The sequence below is a fragment of the Ochlerotatus camptorhynchus genome, unplaced genomic scaffold, assembly GCF_037179485.1.
Source record: "Ochlerotatus camptorhynchus isolate MF236.1 unplaced genomic scaffold, CSIRO-AGI_Acam_v1.1 ptg000307l, whole genome shotgun sequence".
Lineage (NCBI taxonomy): Eukaryota > Metazoa > Arthropoda > Insecta > Diptera > Culicidae > Ochlerotatus > Ochlerotatus camptorhynchus.
The window spans coordinates 2,595,386-2,617,098 of NW_027040795.1; the positions used below are offsets into that span (position 1 = coordinate 2,595,386).

General features: G+C 39.5%; 1 protein-coding gene across 1 annotated transcript in view; it reads left to right on the plus strand.

The window, feature by feature from the left end:
• Positions 1-16,512: 16,512 nt before the first annotated feature.
• Positions 16,513-21,713, plus strand: part of twz (BTB/POZ domain-containing protein twz) — a 211,085-nt gene continuing 205,884 nt past the window's right edge. The window contains exon 1 of the mRNA XM_065229091.1: positions 16,513-17,135. The gene's annotated coding sequence lies outside the window, so the exon portion shown is untranslated. The remainder of the gene's footprint in view (positions 17,136-21,713) is intronic.

The window sequence follows — 21,713 nt, forward strand, 5'->3', positions numbered from 1 at the left end:
TGGATGTGCTATGAAATGCTAGTATTTGTGTGCCGTGCAGCCGTTTGATGTGGATGAAGCCATTCCACCACCCGCTCTGGCCCAGCTTAGAGCTATTTCAGTTGACCTTTGGAACAGGTCAGAATGTGCATTTCGTTGAAAAGAGCATCATTTTGATTTAAAATACAGAAATTTGCAATACAAAACGTTCCGAGTAAGAGCTAAAGCGTGGCATCGCATTCTCAGCGCACATCCGGCAAAATCCAACATTAATCGAAAAATTTCGCTAATAACACGAGAAAGTTCAACACGGATTCATATTAAAATTCATAAATAAAATCCTCCAACAAACATTTATCTTGGAACACAAACATGCCTCGCTTTCTCATTTCTCATTCTGACGAACCAACCGGCACCGACCGGGGGTAAAGGGAGTGTGTTATCAAAACTTTACCGTGCATGTAGAGTAGATATCTACGTCGCCGTATTATATCCAGTGAGCTTCGGCAGTGATCCTGGACCAAACTTTACTACCTTCTTTTTTCCCTTCCCCCCTTCTCCAGACCGCTTTTCCGGAAAATCATGCCAGGGTGGAAAAAGTCAAGGCTCATCATGTCAGCAAGACAAACATGGGTTTGTCTGTCGTTTGGGTTTGGGAAGAGGGCTCGCGGAGGTTTGTTTCCCTTTCGTTCGTTTGCACGAGTTTTCAACTTGTTGAACGTTAATCGAGATTGGCGTGGCTGGGTTGATGATTTCGAGAAACGGTAACCATTCTATCGTTGGGTTTGAGAGGAGGTTTGATTTTAAATTCCTGTGAAATAAAACCTAAACTTCTTCTTATATTGCGTCCCTACTGAAACTTTCCGTCTGTCCTTAGTCGGTTGTGCTGAGAGTTCTTCGAGCGCATCCACGGTTGAGATATCGGAGATTTTCTAGGTTACATCATTATTGGATCCGTATATTCTGTGGCAAGCATATTTGAACCCACAAATGTATCCTTGACCAGATCGAGAGTTTTCTTAGCAGTTTCAAAGCTTTTTGGCATGGGTATGACTACTTTTGATTTCTTTTCATTGAACGGTGTTATTTCACACTTGAAATGAGTCTTAGTTTGAGTGTTTTGGGGGCTGATATCTAATCACCATCTAATTTGACACTAATGCACACAATTGTTATGTAAATAAACTCCACACACACCTCCAAGTGCGTACGGAACATCCCGTCGATAACTATTATTGTCAGCAAACGCTGGGCAAACACGATTAACCCTAATCAATTACCGTTAATCACCGCTTCTCGCTTGTTGGTTCAACTCACACTCCGAACGTTCAGGTTTCTACCCCCTGCCGTCCTACTCAATTACAAAAACGCGACGTTTGCTGCTCATTCAGACAAACACACACATCGCCACACCCGACCGCCGATCCAGTCATGCCACCGCGTACTAACGCACCCATCATCAATAAGCCTCCGGGGCTTGGCAGGCAGCACTAAAACGGATCTTTAATTATTACCTTCTATTAATCTGGGAGGCCACATAACACGGCGTGATGTTTGTTTACATCTTAAGGCATTCGTGGATCTCAGCAAAGGCGCGCAAAGAAGACTATCAGCGGCTCGTCTCTCCTGCCCGATACGAGGGAGTACATGTAGGTAATCTAATGTTGCTCTTTCTCATTTTTGCGACTGCCTCTACTCCACTACTGAGCTAAGACGCTACAATCTCGGCGTCGTTATCTCGTACGTGGTAGCAGGTGGGCATAGAGAAGGTGGTATCAATATCGCAATATCAACAACCTAGAGAGTGAGCCAGGGAGAAAATGGGTATCTCTTGCTGAAATCGGTACTTCGACAACATGGTTTCGCTCTCTCATTGATAAATGCGATTGGGGCGAGATAAGAGAGTTCGTTAAAGAGCCAATGGAATTAATTCACCTATCGGTCCAGATTTGCCTTTTTTCATAGAATTAGAACGATGTTTTCGTTTTCAGGGAATCGTTCTTTGGACTTGGCTTTTTTCAGAGGATGTAAAATAAATAAATCTTAAACATAAACTAGTCCTGAGGAAAATCCAAACCCCTGGATCTAAACTTGGACAATGATAAAGTCTGACTCACTTAAAATCCGGACACATAAAACTAGGTGTTCCTTTGTGGATTGATTGGACGTTAGAAAAATGTAATTTAGTCAAATTGAAGGTAAAATGCGAAATAACTCCAACGTTGTTCGGATGAACGCGTAGACTTTATTTGGAATTCCCGCACGCATCCGTCACCCACTGGACTGGTCAACATCAGCGGTAATTTTTTCCAACATATACTCATCTGTGTAGCGTCCTGAATCGTCTTTCCCGTTTTCTTTATCTTCCGCTTGATATCCACCATATTGTCGGGGTATCACTGTAATGGCAGCTTGCCAAATCTGGTCAGAACTTCAATTAGCCTTTGTGAGCCTTAATGAAAGGTAGTAAACATTTCTCCAGGCACTCTTACTTATACAGCTTCGAGTGATGAAAAGCTTGGTTTTGTGTCGGCAGTTGCAAATTCCTGGCCAGATCATCAGTTTCCGGGCGAATTTATCGACGAAAACAAACTTGAATTTGCTGGGGACATCGCCCCATGCTGTGACCAGATAAAACTTTTGTCCAGGAACCTACCTGAAATCCATCTTGGCATAGGTCTCGTCGTCCATGAGAAGGCATCCTATGTACTTCACCAGAACCCGGTCGTACAACTTCCAGGCGCGTAATCTGACCACTAGATTCTGCTTCATCGTCCTGTTCGGTTGCTTCGAGGCACTGAATGAACGGTAACTTACGTGCAGACGGATCCTCCGAACGGTACTACGGCTGGTACCGTATTTTTTTTTTGACTACATACCGATCCGAGAGTCCTGGGTTGCTCTTTATCGACCTCAGCATCTTCCAGTTCAGCTGCCGCTCCAAAGTTCCAGCACGACGTTTGCTGTGAACCTTCCGGGCCACACTCTTGCGGTCACGGGGCCGGCTGAGAACATCTTGCATGGTATAAACGACAATTTTCAACTTTTTCGCAATATTTCAAATTGGCCAGGTCGGGTTTTCGATGCACACCCATAACCAGCATATATTTTCTTTTCTCTTATTCCATATAGGGGAATTTACGTATTCTCGGCAACCTAAGCAGCGACCTTCTTTCTATAGCCTTTTTCTCTAAGGAACGCACACATATGCAGTATTGGTTTGTTTACAATCTTTTGCTGCCAGCTGCTCTAACAATTTCAGTCGAAAGAATTGTCAAAAACTGTTTTGAAACGCTTTTACAAAGCTCCAATCTTCTCTAGTGAGAGCGAGTATTGTCGGCAACCAGTTTTTCTTCGGCAACCGTTCAATTTGAACTGCATGTAAATCTGCTGTTCTATTATCGGCAACTCGAAATCAGCTACAATTTGTAGTGCGTGTGTTTCATTTCAAGAAAACCTTGCTAGATTGCTTTTTCCCAGTGGTAAAAATATAGCCAAATTGAAGCTGAAAGCATAAAGAATCGTTTGCATGCATTCAGCGAAGTGTTTTAGTAAGAAAATCCAGTGAAAATAGGGTTTCAATTTGAGTTGCCGAAAATAGTCTGGCATGCCGAAGCCGTCATTTCCCCTAGTACATCTTTTTTTTTATTACTGCACGTATCGAGATAAAACTTGCACTACTGAAACACGTTTACTTTCAAAACAAATCGCTGTCAAAACCAGAGGCGTTGCGTGCCTCATTTATTAACCTTTGCAACAAACTTTGTTCGTTATAGTTTACCACTACATATTATTTTTTGTTTTATTTTTCAATGCTCCATGAATTCGAGGGACATATTCTCAATTACTATATGAATCACTACCTAACGTAACACTTGAAGGGCCTATCATCTTGTGTAAACAAAACTTGTATGGCCCTTTTCGCGCTAACTGAAGTAGGAGGAATTGCAAGCTGAACATTGCATTAGGTCCTAAGTAACATTGATCGATTCTCTTCGTGGACATTCTCTTTCGTTGATAACTTGATCCCAAAACCGTTTCTTGTTGTGTTTGTAGTATTAGATTCTAAATAAAAAAAAGCTGTAAAGCTTCTTTTACAGATCTGTGTGTTGAAAATATCTGGGAATGTCTTAACATGGCCGTGGAAATACAAAGAGAAAGTCTACGGAGAGAATCTGTCAATGTTACTTAGGACCTAATGCAATGTTCAGCTTGAATTCTCGTTTTTATTACAAGGCTTACTCTTTCGACTGGAGTGTAACACAGAATATCCGTCAAACACTTCCGAAAACAATTTTTGACAGTGTCAAAATCTAGAGAAAATTCATAGTCCCCTGGGTAGCAAACTTGAATTAATCAACTCTTTAGTCATTAGAACAACACTCTCAGATTGAACAAGTGGAAGCTCATAAGTTTTGACAGGCGCACCGGCGCAACCATCGGTAATTGAGAGATTTAAAACTGACAAGAGAGTGAGAGCGAGCTTTTGCGCTCGCATTCTCCATTACTCTCTTTGTCTGCAATCAGATATCCAAGTGCACAGCGAGAAATGCACGCTTTAGGCACCCATGCATCGCAAATGTTCTTCTAAATTAAACTCACACATTCAAACCGGTCTGCAAGTATGATACACGTCTAAAGCGTACCAGACTGCTGTTTCCGTGTTACTCCCGTTTGTTGTGTGACTGCTGAAAGTTTCAATTACAACTAGTGGTGCAAACCGCCATGTATTGGGAAAATTTGTGGTATGTTTCAAGAGGTACCGTGCGGGACCGAAATCCATTGTTGAATTTGTTTATTTATATGCATCATAACAATGTAAATATTATAAATGAATACATATTCATGTTAATTCATGCATTAGCTTCATGTTTACGTCAACAATTAAGCAGTATGTCATGCAATTAAAATAAGAAAAATAAAAACCTTATCACGTGTCGGCAATTTATGTCAATCGGTTGCGTTCTTAACGATTTTCTAAGAAAACCTTTCGGATTTACTTCCAGTTGTTAAGCGTATTTAAGTGATTTTTGCAAGTAGTTTCCTGAAAGTCGATCGGAAAGGTAAGTGTTTATCGTTTTATATCTCAATTCTAAGCAATGGATCATTCATATGGTATTTATTTATCAAAATTAGTACTGTACGGATTTCGATCCATATATAACAGCTGATTCTAAATCCGTACACTTGTGCATTAACAATGACGACTCTAGTTTATTCGATGTTTTTCAGCAGATCATGGAAGCTAAATACATGCCGGAGGATTTGGAGAAGACTGTGGCAATGATGCGTGCGGGGAAATGTTACCGGGATTTTGCCGTTCCATTCACCACTATGCCGTATTAAATCGCTACTCTCTTATTTTATTCGTATTGTAAATGTTATATTATTAATATCTTTTAATGAAGAACGTCAAGAACCAGCCGGAAAGGAAAACAACGCAGCTCCCCTACAGGATATCACCAACACACATATACAAATTACAGAGAGCAGACAGAAATGGGCAAGAGAGCATTCCCTGCAGTAACCACCAGCGAGGAATGGCCGGAAATTTCCGGCCATTCCTCGCTGGTGGCTACTGCTGGGAATGCTCTCTTGCTATATATATATATAAATAGTATACTCGTTTAAATACACTAGTTTACAGCATATTTGAACTTTGTACGCCGATGGTCATTTCCCATGTAAAATCGTGCGCTGAATCAAAAAGAAAATCTTAGTAGGATAGTTTTGGAAATAGTTCAAGTTCCTTTTTTTACTTTTATTTTTTTAACTAGTGATAGGGGAAATGACGGCTTCGGCATGACAGACTATTTTCGGCAACCCAAATTGAAACACTATTTTCACTGGATTTTCTTACGAAAACACTTCGCTGAATGCATGCAAACGATTCTTTATGCTGTCAGCTTCAATTTGACTATATTTTTACCACTGAGAAAAAGCAATCTAGCAGGGTTTTCTTGAAATGAAACACACGCTCTACAAATTGTAGCTGATTTCGAGTTGCCGATAATAGAACAGCAGATTTACATGCAGTTCAAATGGAACGGTTGCCGAAGAAAAACTGGTTGCCGACAATACTCGCTCTCACTAGAGAAGATTGGAGCTTTGCAAAAGCGTTTCAAAACAGTTTTTGACTGAAATTGTTAGAGCAGCTGGCAGCAAAATATTGTAAACAAACCAATACTGCATATGTGTGCGTTCCATAGAGAAAAAGCCTATAGAAAGAAGGTCGCTGCTTAGGTTGCCGAGAATACGTAAATTCCCCTATCAGCCGTTAGATTAATTGATGCTCCAATCGATTCAAAGGAAAGGAAGCTGATTTCTTTTTATTTAAGAAGGTGACTGTTCTGGATTTTTATGCTAACTAATATCATGTTTAAGGATTCATTTCCTCCTAATTTTATTCTATATCAATGCTTTGGGTTAATATTCTTACTAGAGTTTACCTCCGATCACAACATCGAAGTTTTTGAAATTTGACATGTGATAACGTGCAAGATGCGCCATACTTTGGAACTTGGGGGTACTCCAGCTCAACGCTACAAAACATTATTAACCGGGACTAAACTGGGCGGTGTAGCTTGGACAATGCTGTCGAATCAGTAATAGCAAACTGAAACGAAGACTGCCGAAACATCTCTAATACACCGATAATGGAAACGCTCCACCAACCCACTGGCATCAAGCGATAGAATAAGCGGTTCCTAAGATGGTAGCCCTATAATGACGAATAAGTGAAAAAAAAATTACAACCATCTTAGAAACCAACAAAAAAAAAAAGACAATGAACTGACATCAAGGATAAGTTTTTTTTTTGTGCATGAAAAATAAAATTGGCAAGTTAACGACTATAACTTAATTTAATTTAAAACGTCAAGAGAGTAATAATCATAAAAATGCAGATCTATCATTGCTTCTTTTCCGCAGCTTTCTTCTGCTTCTTCTCCATTGTTTCTAGCTTCCAACTTTCTTTCCTATTCTTCCTCTTCTTCCTCCTCTTCCTCTCTCGCTCAACCTTTTTCTTTTGTCGTTCCTCAATCCTTTGTTTCTTTGCGTTCTCTTTATCAATTTTCTCCCGCTCTACTTTCATACATGAAAGTAGAGCGGGAGAAAATATAGCTATATAGAGGAAATGTTGACTTCGGCAATACCTTTACCTATTATCGTGGGGGTAAAAAAAAGTCCTAGAGCACTCAAATTTGGCCAATAGAAGCTCTGAAATACAATGTATCCACATGTCAAAATTGAACTCTCAAGGACGTTGTTTACCCCCCCGTTGTTGACGATAATAGGTTAAGATATGTATTGCCGAAGCCAACATTTCCCCTTGCTGTTTTGGACTCCTAGCCAAGCAACTTCTAAAAAAATACTTTATTCAAGATAGCAACATGTTTTTTTTTTCATTGATTTGGATCGATTCACATTCATGTTCAGATTTTGATTCATGACTGTACGGATTTTGATTCATCCTCAACACAGTGTACGGATTTCGATTCAAAATTGTACGGATTTTGATTCAATCGTAGAACGCTGTACGGATTTCGATTCAAGATATGTGCAATTTAAATACTTTTTTCTAATAATTAAAGGTAATTTTAAGACCTGGTGTTTGCAAATAATAGTAAAATAAAGATAAATGTATAGGAAAAAGATGTGATGTGATGTGATAGCATTATTTAGTATTGACCGTTAATGATTCTCTCGTGCTTAGGTGTACGGATTTTGGTCCCGTATGGTAATAGACGGCTTGCTTGGCTTACATCAGGCATTTGACCATTCACTTGCCAACCGCCCCCAAAAAAACTCGCTTTTAGGTGCACTATTTAACGAGTTTTGTCATGGTAGTGATATCGACATGCTTTGAAATCAATGCATTAGGGATTAAGCAGACCATCCGAACTGAATTAAATCCTTTTGAAGCAAACCAAGGTTGGAAATTTAATTGAGCCACACTATAAAATAGTGTATTTATGGTCACTTGTGGTCTGGAGTAAAGAAGTACAACTATAATGTGACCATAAAATCTAAAAAAATCTAAACGCATTTTTTTAAATTATTTACGCCTGTGTCCTGCACAGGTGGCACATGTGGACGCGACGCCACTGGTCAAAAGATTCCAAATCCAATTACTAGAAGCGTTGCTATAGCATACATAAAGTTTCCAGATTCTAAGTGGATCAGACTTTAAAACTGTAATCTACATTTTTTTTAAGACTGAATAAATAAAACAAAACCAGTTTTATGAAAAATCAAAAAAAAATCTAATCTCCAAGATCACGCTTGGAAAATTTCTCGACTTCCCTGGGCATAGAAGTATGATTGGACTTGCCACACAATTATACCAATGCAAAAATGGTACAGGCATCGAAAGCTCTCAATTAATAACTGTGGAAGTGCATCTAGTACACTAAGTTGAGAGCACGCAATAAGCTCATATGCGATATGCAATAAGCTTGAAATGCGAAGAAGAAGAAGAAGAAGAAGAAGAAGAAAAAGAAGAAGATCACGCTCGCTTTTTTAGACAACATTTAACAAGCAAGCAACTACGAATATCAAGCTAACAAAAGTCGCCAGCTATAATTCTAACCAAACCGTGGTGAGTTTGAGTTTCATAGTTTTTTTTGTTCACATCCCAATGTGACCCGAAACTACCGTCACTGCCAGGGATGCCAGACCAACAGATTAAGTAGATTAAGTAGTATTTTTTCAGAGTTATTAGGATTTTTAGAAACAAAAATCTATATCACAGATCACAGATTTTGAGTTAAAGTAATGAGCTCCCAAATAGCACTTACATTATCGTTTATGAAAAATAAAGGAAATCCCAGTTGTAAATAAGTTACATATTAACTGCTTTGCAAATATCTTGTTTTAAGCCCTTTGTATTGTTGTTTGTGAATTATTCAACCTTTTTGACAGGCACTTGGTGTTTTGAAATTATAATTTGGTATTGAATGAATCATCTGGGGCTGTGTCATTTCGCCGAAGGACGTTTAACCGAAGAAAATTTCGCCGACTGGGTCATTTCGTCCAGTATTAATCATGAATCAAACTGAAAGAACTGGTCATGTTTAAAAGAAGGAATCATTCCTATAAATCAAAACAATGATTATTTTGAAAATAACGAAATCAGTACAACTCGAAAGAACTGCTCATCATTCAAAGAAGGAAACATTTCTAAAACTATAATACATATATTAACTGTTTAAAAATTTACGAAATCAGTACAACTTGAAAGAACTGTTCATGTTCAAAAGAAGGAAGTATTACATTTGAATAGCTTACCAGGTTGACAAATTGAACTTTCTTAATCCTATTTCGAGATTGATTTCAAAATTTACTGAGCTGTGAGAAAAGTTCAAAACCGTATAAAATGGCTTGTTCTTCGACGAAATGACCTTCGGCGAAACGTCCTTCAACAGGGAAATACAAAATTTGAAAAAATCGAAAGCAATAAGCACACAATTTTTATAAAAAATATAATAGTGAAGAAACTTTACGTAACTATTTAGACATTAGCCTTAAGTATTTATTCTATATTGTTTTATCATCCTGATTAAGTAAAGATTTGTGTTGTCTGAATCAGTTTAAGTATATATGTATCTGTAGGATTTTATGTTATCTGTTGATACGAAAAGAAGAGATTTTCCGCTCACCTGAGAAGTTTGCTTTTCCCTCTCAAATAAATAAATAAATAAATAAATTTGCGATCAGTTAAATTTGGTTGTGAATATAGTATTTGGAAAGTATTATATAAAAACTGAACTTGAGATAAAATGTTGTACTAGGAACTCCTTCAATTACATGAAAACCAAATTAAAATTTGACAATTTTCTTTCAAAGATGTTTTTGGACGATAGGGTAGGTAGGAGCTCGGAAGATATATGTAATTTGTTTGTAAATTTCTTCCAAGAAATTTATACTCGGCTTTCAGTAGTGGACCGCGAGCGTGAGTATTTTGAATCTTATCCAGAATTTTCGAATGACATCAGCGTAAGTCAAATCATCGTTCAAATATCGTTTAATCATTTACATGCATCTAAAGGTCCTGGTTCCGACGGAGTTCCTCCTGTTTTCATGAAAATTTGATTACCTGAAATTACTGTTCCATTATTTTGAAAGTTTAATATGTCACTGTAATCCAGCAACTTTCCTAAAATATGGAAAAACTCGGTTTTAGTGCTTATATTTAAATCGGGCAAAAAATCTGACACACGTAATTATCGTGGTACAGTAATCGTTTCTTCCATTCCGAAACTTTTCGAGGTGATTGTAAATGAAAAACTGTGATAGATGCAGCACTAACGTCGGTAGAAGGGCTTCCACCGTTGGAGGAATATAACTTCCTCTCCAATCTGATCTTGGACAGCGCGCTTCAAGCTCAAACTCGGCCGGTTCCAGGAACGTTCTTCCCCTTAGTGGGACCAGCAATGCACTGAGGCTTATCGTAAAAAGTTCGACGCGTTTAAGCTTTTCCGGAAACATGAAACACCCGAGCATTTCGAAGTGTACTCGGCTCTTGAACGCGAACTCAAGAGCCTCATAAAAGCCAAGAAATGCGGCTGGAGGCAATTCGAGAACGGGTTATCGCACGAAACGTCGATGAATACGCTTTGGAACGTGGCGCGACGAATGCGTAGCCGGTCTTCAAACAACGGGAGCGAGGAGTATTCGGATCGTGGAATTCTCAAGTTCGCGCAAAAAGTGTGTTCTGATTTCGTGCCGGCACGGATGATTCCTCGCGAAGTGACGAATTCGGTAGACGAGATCAGTCAACCTTTTACAATGGTGGAGCTCTCATCCGCTGTCCTTTCGTGTGGCAATTTGGCTCCGGGGGCTGATAGGATCAAGTTCAACTTGTTGAAAAACCTCTCAGATGTCGCTAAGAAGCGCATGTTGAACTTGTTTGGTCAGTTCCTGGAGCTCGATATTGTTCCGGCTGATTGGAGACGGGTGAGAGTTATAGCCATTAAAAAGCCTGGCAAACCCGCGTCAGATCACAACTCGTATCGACCCATCGCGATGTTATCGTGTATTCGAAAATTGTTGGAGAAAATGATCCTTTTTCGCTTGGACAAATGGGTTTGAGACGAAACACCTACCTTCAGATACTCTGTTTCTGTAGGGGCAAGGGAACGAACGACTGTCTTGCGGTGCTTTCCACAGAAATTCAGTTGGCTTTTGCTAAAAAAAGATAAAATGGCTTCTGTGTTCTTGGATATTAAGGGGGGCTTTTGATTCAGTATCCGTTGATGACCTTTCAGAGAAACTCCACGCTTGTGGATTGTCTCAATTAATGAATAATTTTTTGTACAATTTGCTATCAGAAAAACATATGAGCTTTTCTCATGGAAACTCTAAAGCTTTTCGATTTAGCTACATGGGTCTCCCCCAAGGCTCATAAGCCCCCTTTTGTACAATTTCTACGTTATGTATGTTATGTTGATGTCTGTCTTAGTGACAATTGCACGTTGAGACAACTTGCAGATGACGGAGTAGTGCCTATGACAGGGCCCAGAGAGGCCGACCTGCAAGGACCCTTACAGGATACCTTAGACAATTTGTCTACTTGGGCTATCCAGCTAGGTATCGAATTCTCCACGGAAAAAACTGAGTTGGTCGTTTTTTCTAGGAAGCATAGCCCAGCACAACCGAAGCTTCAACTTTTGGGTAAGCCGATCACTCATTCCATGTCTTTCAAATATCTTGGGGTCTGGTTCGATTCAAAATGCACCTGGAGATCCCACATTGAGTATCTGAAGCGGAAATGCCAACAAAGGATCAATTTTCTCCGAACAATTACCGGAACGTGGTGGGGATACGGTAGTTTTTGCTTCCAGTCGGCGGCTAAAACACACATCATCAAACTGGAACGGATCCAGTATCGTTGTCTTCGTATCGCGTTAGGATGCATGCACTCGACTCATACGATGAGTCTCGAAGTGTTGGCGGGCATGTTGCCACTATCGGATCGGTTTTCGGAATTGTCCCTTAGGTTCCTCACCCGTTGTGAAATTATGAACCCACTGGTGATTGCAAACTTTGAGAAGCTTCTTGAGCTAAACCCTCAAACTCGTTTTATGTCATTGTACTAAATACGTGTACATAACACATGATGTCAGCCCTTCGCAGTAAATCCCTATCGTGTTTGCTTCTTCTACTTCGACAATTCTGTTCATTTTGATTTATCCATGACGCAAGAGATTCACGGAATCCCAGAGCATCATCGTTCCATGATTGCTCCGTCAATTTACGCTGCAAAGTTTGGCCAAGTTGATTCCGCAAGATCGTTCTTCACAGATGGATCACTAATAGAGGCGTCCGCTGGTTGTGGTATTTTTAACGAATTTCATAGCGCCTCTCGAATGCTTCAAGCTCCTTGTTCCGTATATGTTGCTGAACTGGCGGCAATACATTATACGCTAGAAACGATCGCCTCACTTGCACCAGATTATTATTTTATTTTTACGGATAGTCTCAGTTCTGTCGAGGATATTCGCTCCATGAGGCCGGTAAAGCACTCCTCGTATTTTCTCATGAAAATACGAGAGCTTTTAAGTGCTTTATCTTTAAGATCTTTTGTCATCACCTTTGCATGGGTCCCATCTCATTGCTCGATTCCGGGCAATGAGAAGGCGGACTCTTTTGCGAAGGCGATATTTACGATCGACAAATCGCCTACGATGAATTTTTCTTCATTTATCGTTAACAGTCACTCGTCAGCTGGCAGAATAAGTTGAGTGAAGGGAGTTTGGGACGATGGTTATATTCAATTATCCCTAAGGTGTCGAAGAGTCCTTGGCTATAGGGGTTGGAGGTGGGTCGAGACTTCATACGTCTGATGTCTCGCCTCATGTCCAATCACTATTCGTTAAGCGCTCACTTGTTTCGTGTTGGGCTGGGGGACAGCAATCTCTGGACAAGGTTGCCAGGACGCAGATTACATTATTTGGTCATGTGCTGAGCATCGTGGATTCAGATCTGAGCTATATGATTCCCTTCGGGCTCGAGGTAGACAATCTAATGTTCCAGTTCGAGATTTTTTGGAAGGACGCGATCTGGAGTTTATGAAACTCATATCTGTTTTCTTGATGAATATTAACTTTAGATTGTAAGTGTTTTTATGAGCTTGACAGGTCGTTACTGTTCGGTTAATATTGTGTGGCAACTCAGTTACAGTTCAACCAATTGATAACATTAGATCGACACCAAAAGGTTACACTGTGACATCATTGAGACCAGATTAGTCACATTTTATCTTAACATTGTGACAATCTTACTATGAACTAACCAATGACCATTGTGTTACTTAGAAGGTTATGACGTTACTTCATGTTGACTTAATATGTAATTTGGTTACTTTTATCCAATAATTGTGCAACATATTTCTCTTTCTCTCTTATAAAAAGATGTTACTGGTGCTACTTGGGTCGTATCATAATTCGACATTTTGTCCGACCTTTTGTACATTCGATTTTTGGTCCTTTCGACCTTCTGTTATTTAATGTTTTGTATGTCAACCGTTTTACCCGCAAGAAGAATTTGAATTACGTGAAATTAGTTACTAAAATTGGGACTTTGGCCGCCATAAATATTTAGTGGATAATTGAATACCTCTGATTTACAAAATTTTCCGATTCTTTAATCCGGAAAACGAAATATTTGCTTGGGCTGGTGCTATAAACATTTACTACATAAGTGTGGCACCGGACATATGCTGTATCTAGGAATCACATACAGGTAATGCCATCCACGTACCGCAATTTCTCGGCTGTCTTCCACAAGTTTTTGGTAGACCTTAATCACAGCTCAATTCTCGATGAACATTTCGAAAGGTCTTATCTGCTTTGATCGATTCTCTTCATCGATTTTCTCTTATGATAAGCACTGCTATGCAAACAGATTTCACGCTATTTTTACCACATAGTTTGTCAAGTAGTCGATGAAGAGAATCGATCAATGCAGATAGGACCTTTTGAAATGTTTATCTAGAATTGAATAGAGTCAAAATTATTTGGAATTCTAGTAACCTCAAATCATTCTACTGTGTTACCTGATTTATAACGAATATACGCTGAATACGAGTACCTCGAATACAACGTATGACTCGTCTAATTTTGCATAGCATTTGCAATGTAAAATTAGACGACCTATACGTTGTATTTGGGGTACTCGTATACAACGTAGGGTAATTGATTCTGGGTGGACCTATCCAAAAACTGATGATGGTTGGACCTATTTTTTCAATCGCTTGTTTAGTCAATCTTCGCTAATTCTTTATTTTCAAAGATCACTTTACTATCATAAAAAACTCTTTTTCTTCAATTTGCATGGGTGTTTTATTGAAAAAACTTCAAAACAATTGAGCTTCAATGTGTTTTCAAAACAGTTCACTTTGCACGCATTAGCTCCTCATCATGCCTTACTTTCAAACATACAAAAAAAGGAATATTTTTACATTTATTTTTATTTTCATGCAGTAAAATACTGCTTTAAGGTGTAAAAAACACGTTAGTACGCCATTTATCCATTGGTTTCACTAAAATGTTTGAATAATTGACGAAATTCGAATAGATAAATATGATCATGGTTGGACCTACGCATGATGATGGTTGGACCTATGTGTTTCCTAAGACGGCCGCTAGGTGCGCTTCGGTTTGTCTACATCCTTCATGCGCAGCTGATTTGAAATTCGATTTCGTTTTGGCCGAGTGATCAGTTTCTTCGATTGAAAAAATGGTTAAAGAAAAGAGTTATACGGTCGAAAATCTTCAAGAGGCTTTTTTTTAGTAAGAAATAAATCACTTACCGCGTATCAGGCACAGAAAAGGTACAATATTCCGAAAACGACGCTTTACGCAAAAATTAAGGGAAGCCACAACAAGAAATATTGAAGGGAAATAGTGTTGAGTGTTTATTTGGAGAACCAGCTAGCGGATTGGGTTTGTATGTGCGCTGCTTCTGGCAGTCCCAAGACGACCAAAACGATCTTGGAAGCTGCTAAAGACATTGCGTCACTAGTTGGGCGTAAATTTAAAGGAGGAATTCCATCGTCAGGTTGGCTGAAAGGGTAGCCACCGATTTCCGAACTACCACGAAAGCGCCAAAAAAATCTGTTAATATGAATTTACATTAAGCACTTCTCATACACCTTCTGTGTGTGAATTAACTTGAAATAAAATGTTAACTCCTAGGAGAAAAAAAGCTATACAACCGGAATTAAGTTCAGATATTCTGTCATTTTAAGCCCCTAAATTCCCCGGGGGCACCCAGAACATGCCCGGAAGTGGCCAATGTGGTCCAAGGCACTCAATTTTGTTATTGATCTTGTTATCGAATTTGGAAGTAATGTGAAGTGTCGCATGATAGGTTTTATTCCTTCCATGTAAAAATTAGGTCCATGTTCCATATACCCTGGAATTTGTTCCGGCCATATCTCCGGAACCAGTTGACCGATTCCAAAAATATTCAATAGCTTTCAATAGGACACCAATACCTATAGTTTGACGCTAAAAAATTTCCAAATCGGGTCAATGATTTCCGAGAAAATGAGCCATGATGAATAGCTAATGCGTGCAAAGTGAACTTTTTTAAAAACGAAGTTAAACTCAAATTTCTTGATTTTTTTTAAATAGCAAATTAATAAAAACTGTAAAAAAGGGTTTTTTTCATGATACCAATAAGCTCTAAACAAAGTTTTTGAACAAATATGGGCTAAACTAGCATTTGCAAAAATAGGTCCAACCATCATCATATATTAGGTCCAACCAAGATCAGTATAGGTCCAACCAACATCATAATTCTTTGCTGAATAAAAACGTTTTATAAAATCATTTGTTCATAATATTTAACTTTGTATGTTATTATTAGAAACTAGAAAGGTAGATCTTTCCCCTAATCACGCATTTTTTATAATTATATGTTGAATTCATAAAAAAAATACGACATGAATGTTGACGTCGTGTGAAACCGGCCTAAATAGGTCCAACCATCATCAGTTACCCTATATTCGTTATAACTCAGGTAACACAGTTGTAGTTATTATGAACTCAAAACACTTTCAATCGACAGTGTATCGGCACGCTGCTAATAAACACATTCAACAACAACAACAACAACACACCATAACTAGAATCATAGAAATCGGGAGAGCGTCGTGGTACACATAACATGAGAAACACGCGGGTGAGAAAAATTCGCGCTTCCCGCTAGATGCACCACAATGCAAAGGAAGCATAAAACATACCGACCACCATCAGGACTTCCTCATTCGCTGTTCGTCAGCTGTTGGAATCGTTTCGGCCTCTCTCGTCGTAGGCTCGAATCCTGGAGTTGATCTCCTCGTGCTACACGGTGTGTTGTTGTGGGGTGTTCTTATGTGACGAGACCTACGAGTTCGCCCGCTATGTTGTAAACACAAGGGGAGAGCTGCCAGCTCGCGTGGTAATTTCTGCAGTGAGAGTGAGAACATGTTAGATGCTCTCTTTGCAGTTCGATTGTGTTCGGTGTTTGCGAAACATAACGTGAGAGAGAGAGAGAGAGGGCCGTGAGAGTCCCCCGTGTGAACTTAAATAAATCATAAAAGCATAAAGTTTTTAAGGTGATTCGTCAGTTTCAATTACGGGAGAGTCGAAGTGTGAATGCACACGAGGTGCCGGAGCAGAGTTAGCTTTATTGCCCGAGTTGCAGAGTGAGTGTAGAGCGAAAGAGACCATCGGAAGAGCGCTACATGTACGCGCGATAAAACAAGGTGCAAAGAAGGCAAATTGTTGTTTGAAATTGAAACCCCAGTGGCGGCAGCATAATCCTGTCTGGTTGGTTGCAATCGGCCATTCGGTTCAGTCTGTTCTGTGGCTCCGCTCGTGTCGCGTGCTTTTAGTGGTATGCTCCTCCCATCGCATCGGTGTAAAGCATAGATAGTCTAGAGACTTGTTCTGAAGAGGGTGATTTTGAATTGGCGTGTTGGTGGAAGTTTAGAATTTGAAATTGGTGTGTTTAGTGGTGATTGATAAGAGTGCTGAATATTTCAAGTGACTGTGTTGAACTTTCCAAAAAGTAGCCACCATTTTTCCCTTCGACATCTTCAACCTATACTCCGCCGATCTGGAGCAACGGAGCACCTCGCTAAGCCTGGAGGCAAACTGCCTTAAAAGGTAAGTGGTACTTTTGGATCGTATCTCTCTGTCTTTTGCTCACCCGGCCAGGTGACAGCCATTCCTGAGGTGGTTTCATTTAAATATTTAGTATAATACCTCACCACCGTACCCGAAACGGATAAAATAACTGCCACTATATGTGTGCGTTGACTAATTGCGGTTATCAGCTCGCTCAGTGCAAAGGTGCGCCTCATTGAGCGGTATTCGATCGTGTATTATGTTCGGAAATATCACCCTAGAGCGCCCATATCGTCAACTACCCAGAATTAAAAAAAAAAAACCCAAAACCTGTCATCGGTCGCACAATACAGCACCGAACGAATCGACAGCAGCACTGCCCGCCGAAGAAAATTCATCCCGAAAATCACATAATTGGGATAATTATAATTTTATTATAATGATGAGTACCGGCAGATTAATTTCGTTCCGATGTATTATTTATACAACAATGTTATTAAAAAGCGCACGGTTGCAAGCAACATTTTATATGTATGTGAAATTGCACTTTATGCGCTTCCGGCGGCCTTCAGCAACAGCATATCCCGAGTCAGACCTTTCCAGTACCGGCCAGGGTGGCCGTGAGCCCACCGCCATCCGACGCCGACGCCGCCACCCTTTTCACACATTGTTGATGCAGCGTGCTACTCGTCGAGGGAGAAAAAAAAAAATACAATACACAACATGCATGTACAACAGCCGGTAGGGTGACTCCATCGGGAAAAGAAGATAATGCCATTGAGATTACTGGCAAGAGCCGTACGGAAGGGAGGTTGACAACCACTTGTGGGATTTATTACAAAGCTATCGAATTCTAAATTGGGGTTACTTTATTAAGTTGAGCAAACTTGTATTCTAATGGGAAGGTCTACACACTACGAAAAAGTCGTGTAAATTTCGGTTTCATGAGGCCGACACATGTAAGCGGCCCTTTTGACATAAGAATCAGTTGAAAGTAACGAGAAAATCAATTCAATCAAACGTTCTCTTCGTCGAGATGCTTATGTTTCGGTTTGAGAATACTCAATTTTACATGAAATGTTTGTTTACGTTCCGTGATTTACGTCCACTGTGGATTACATCTCGTGTAAAAGTAGTTATTTCGAAGTGTGTAACATCACCTAATATACCAGGGGCAGTGCTGGTATCAGTACTGGCTTAGTACATTTGAAATTTTAACATTTTTCATCAGCAACTTGCAGCGGGGCAAAATGTCGTGGCATTTCTAAACTGTTTTCTCTGCCGGCTACGCTCCATTTTGGCACAAAACAGAAAACGAGGCCCAGCGGGGCGACACTGGGTTTGTGATGTTTGGAATTTTGCTATTTTATGGCTAATTACCGCATATATTTTAAGTTTATGCTATGGAATCATAAGATAAAAATAAATATTATCCACTCCAATGCATGTATTGTAAAATTCAGAATAACTCATTGAATTATAAATTAATTCTTCCAATGACATTTTTTCCGTCATACACAATCTTGCAGCAGTTTTGCGGATGTCGGAAATGCAAGCTAGAACGTTTTTTTTCTTCTGTGCTTTTACAAGCGGTCGTTAAAAAGTCGCTAGCAGCAAGCTCAAAAATTTCACATCGGAATATGGTTATGAAAAAATGTCAACATTTACCAGCACTGACCAGGGCTCTGGAGTCGAAGCCAGTGTCGAAAGGAATACGACATACATGAAAATCGGAGTTGGAGGCTGCGAAATGATGTCGACTCCTACTCCGTCTCTTTGGTCACAAAAACAAAAATATTATTTCAGATAATGCTACTCTGAAAGCTTAATTTAATGTGCTAAATTCATGAAATTGTATTAAAAGGAGTTAAACTTTCTGTTTGAGCAATTAGGACAAAAAATGACTATTAATACAGACAAACCTTTTTTTTTTCGTTGCCGTGTACGCGTTCAAGTGATCGTATTTCACAACATATTAAAACTTTCGATATTGCCAGCATCGCTTTTTTGCCAACCACACTGATTAAAATGATTTCTGGTTTGCCTTCATCATGTAAGTCATAGCAGCGGCGTTGTGAAGGTTTATTGCGCCCTTGCCAATAAATTAAAATGACACTCCTTTCTTAACTTAAAAATATCAAGGGCCAAGTTTTGACGGCGCCAGTACTTGAGTGGTAAGCTTGACTGCTTTCTCAGCCAAGTGGGCGTGGGTTCAATCCCAGTCGAGGTCGTTGGGGTTTGCTGATGCGAACAATCTCTAAGTTGATGTGTTCAATGCGTAGGGCCCAAGTGGGGTTGCTTCCCTGGCAGGTGAGTGCCACACAGTTTGGACTACATTTGAACACATCCGGATATGTTTCGAGCTTGTTCCAGATGCGTTGATCCTCCTTCAAGAGTAAACAGTTCGAAAAAGTGGTGTAAATTTTTGTTTGATATGATGCACACAAAAGGAGCGTCATACATCATATAAGCTTACATTAAACATCGTGTAAAGTTAAGACTCAATTTATGGAATATTTAGAATATTGTATGAAAACGATAATTTTTGTATGCAACATTGCTCGAAAGTTGCTAGTTTGCGTGAAAAGATAAACAAGTTTACACGTGTGGATGTTTACATCACCCGTGACATTCTTATTTTTTTTTTGATGCGTGTCCGGAACGTACCGAGAGATCACAGCAACTGGTAGGTCTCAAAATGTTTCATTGAACACCACTGTTAAGATAGTCGAAGAAATAGTTCGGACAATCCAATAGCGAAACTCGAATTTTGGTGGAGTTTGCTTCAAGCTGAAATTCATAGGTTTTATTAGCATTAAGTTTAACAATATTTCATGGCAGCTCATAAGTTCAAATAATGTTAGTAATCTAGTTTTAATATTGAATATTGTAATTACTAACCAGAACTTACATTTTTAGTCCCTATTTGTGTTTTTAACTATCTGATAATTCAACAATTCCGCGCACAGCGTCTAGCTAGATTTCACTTTTCACTAGAGCAAGAGATATCGTAATGTGTTTTGTACTGTGTATGGTAGTTTAAAGACTATTGAGTGTGTCATGTATTGTTCTTTGTTTTCAACAACGTAAGGTTGGTAGGCTGCACCCCGTTGTCAAAACTACGGCCGTTCAGTTATCACCGTTCTGAACAACCACCTTGCATAATCAAGTTACACTGGTAGGCAAAATAAAGTGCCCATCTCATCATTTTTTGAATTCTTGTAATTTATTTGATTCAAATTAAAGTAATCACACTTTAGTCTTTTATCATATTTGTTTTGTATTTATAAAGTTTTATTTGCCCTGTAACGTGGGTAGATCACCTTTTCGTGGTACGTTACGGGATGTAAGATCTACCACCGACTCCTAGTCCTGACTACTTCAAACTAGGGTAACAGGATTTTTCAGTAATCACTGGAACACATCTTAGTCCTTTTTACTTGTATGCTTTGTTGATAGTGATAAGTTCTCGGGTTGCTTGGACCGAGGATGATCTTGAAACAAGGCAAAACGAGTTAGTTAGTCTTCATCTATGTGATTCCTAATCTTCTATTCGTTGTTCCCTAGGTTGAAGTGGTTAAGACTAGGGTTCTGATGCAAGGTCATTATCGGTCTCATTTCTTAATTTTGTTGCTAAGGAATCCAATTTTGACTGACAAAGGTGCACACCTTTGGAAGGTTTTCAACAGGGTATTAATAGCGAGACCTTTCAATTAGAGTCGGATCCTTTCGATAAAGCCAAGAATGACTACTGTAAACAATTGAGCAACAAATTGCCTTCAACGAATTTTTCTCCGTTGCTCGTCAGCAAGTCCGCATCAGTTGGCAACAAAAATGGAAAGATGGTGATTTGGGAAGATGGTTACATTCTATTCTCCCACAGGTGTCAAACAAACCATGGCTCAAAGGGTTGGACATGAGCCGCAACTTTACACGCGTTATATCAAGGCTTATGTCCAATCACTGCTCGTTAGTCTCGCACTTCTATCGAATTGGGCTCTCAGGCAGCAATTTATGTGCGTGTGGCAGTGGTTATCACGATATCGAGCATATTGTTTGGTCATGTACCTTACACCGTGTTGCCAGATCCAAGTTATCCACATCCCTCAGGGCCCGAGGGAAACAGACCGCGATACCCTTTAGAAATGTCTTGGCGAGCCAAGACCTCGAATATTTGAATTTAATTTAAGTGTTTTTAAAACGTATAGATCTGAGGATTTGGTAGTTAGTGTCATCTTGTGTTCTCCCAAGTTGTTAGCTGCCCATCGGTGTACCCCCATGTTGTCTTTTTCATCAGAGTGTCGCTTAGTTTGAGATCAAGAGCACATTGCGCTCGAAACCTTGTGTTCACAATCCCTACCCTGCCATCCATTTGTTACAATTTATTACCCCTAACCTCGAGATAGCTGCGAGTAATCGGTCCCCGCTTTACTATCGTTAGTTTTAAGTAATTTTGTAATCCAATCAATAAATATCGGCTCCACAAAGCTGCAGCTAATGAGCCTGGAAAATAAACGCATTGTAAAACAAAAAAGTAAACAAATCTAATACTTCATCATTTCTCAATAGTGATGGAGTAATAAGACATGTACTAAACTAAGGATACGGGATATATAG